Source organism: Octopus bimaculoides, chromosome 3 (assembly GCF_001194135.2).
Source record: "Octopus bimaculoides isolate UCB-OBI-ISO-001 chromosome 3, ASM119413v2, whole genome shotgun sequence".
Taxonomy (NCBI): Eukaryota; Metazoa; Mollusca; class Cephalopoda; order Octopoda; family Octopodidae; genus Octopus; species Octopus bimaculoides.
In genome coordinates, this window is record NC_068983.1 from 132,255,222 (window position 1) to 132,257,187 (window position 1,966).

Below are 1,966 nucleotides of genomic sequence, written 5' to 3' on the forward strand. Positions count from 1 at the left end.
TATATATATATATATATATATATATGTATATACATACACACTCTAACACACATGTAGGTATTAGACAAATTTTAATATAGTTGAGGTTTCCATCATTGACTCAGTCCTCCATTCCAAAGCCAAAACACCCCGTGTGGGTTATGTTTGACGGAATTTATACAAGTCCCTCTCACAACCCTGCACAATTATTAGATACGCAGCACGAAGCCTTGTCTTCGTGTATTCATGAAGTTTTCGAAAACTTTAAATATTACCTTAAACCTAAATGCAGTAAGGCCACTCCCTTTGATTTTCACTTACATGTAGGTTAGACATCACATAAGCTCTCGTAGTTAGATTAGCATATTTACCTTACCATGATAGTCTTTTTTAGCTATTTATTATTTCGACCCTTAATATATATTCTACATTTTATCTATTTTCTAATTAATCTAATACCTATTCACTTGCAGCAAAATTATTATGGTTATTAACTAAACAGCATTAATCTTCTTTTCTCGTGTTTATAGATTCTTTGAGACTTTTGGATATTTCCTTTTGATTTTTCCAAATGCCGTCTCACAACTACCACACTTCTATAGCCTTCTAACACTTTAGTCTCACTTCTGTGTAGTTCAGAGAATCACATAAGATCACTATCTTAGATTATTGCATTTACCTTGTCATCTTATTCTATTTTATTTTATTGTATTGCATTCCACTTTATTTCACTTTGAAGATCAATATCTTATTATCCTTCCTCAACCCTTTCTCCACACCTCACATATCTTACAAGTTACTTAACACCTAACTTTAGTTAAAAATTATATGTAATTAACTGATAAGATTTCTTTTGTCAACATAGATGTAGGCGTGGCTCTGTGGTAAGAAGCTTGCTTCCCAACTACATAGTTCCGAGTTCAGACCCATTGCGTGGAACCTTGGAAAAATTGTCTTCTACTCTAGCTTCGGGTCAACCAAAGCCTTGTTAGTGGATTTGGTAGACGGATACTAAAAGAAGCCCATGTGTATATAGGTGTGTATGCGTGAGATTGTGTCTATGTCCCCGCTCCCCGCCATCGCTTCACAACCGATACTAGTGTGTGTTACGTCTCCAAAACTTAACGGTTCGGCAAAAGTTTCCAATGGAATAAGTACTAGGCTTACAAAGAATAAATCCTGTGGTCGATTTCTTCGACTAAAGACGGTGCTCCAGCATGGCGGCAGTGAAGTGACTGAAACAAGTAACATAATAAAATAATAGAAGAATATCGAATTACATTATTCTTTCATCAATAATTGTATCTATTATTCATTATTACTATAATTATTTCATCCCTAGACTTTATAATTTATTTTACATGATCCTAGTGATAATTTATTTTTTCATTTATTAATTCCCAATGAACAAACACTTTCACTAATATTTCAAAAAATTAATACTTTAATATCATTTGTTGACATTATAACCAGTCGAACCATAAATCTCCCTCCACCGCTTTCTTTATCACTTTCTGTATTGGAAGGGCTATCGGCTGAGAATTTCATTATCTTTTAAAATCATATTTACCACTCTCTAACACTGATACCCCCAACCCCTAGACTGCTAGACTGGTGGTCTAAAATTCATTGAAACAAACTGACACTTATACATCTGGTGTGCCTCATTCCTTATCACTAACCATTCTTCCCCTACACACTTAAATTTTTATAGCCCCCTAACACATATATAATGACTATGCCAGTGTGTGTGTGTATGTAGGTATGAATGTATTTATGTATGTATGTATGTATATATGTATGTATGTATGCATGAACGTATGTGTGTTTATGTATTTATGCATGTATGTATGCACACAGACATGTTTGTATATGCGCATGTGCATATGAGCATCTCTATGCACCGCATATGTATGTACAAATGTATGGCCACATACTACGTGTATCAGTCTGTGTGAACATGTGTGGTGATATGCCTCTGCATGTA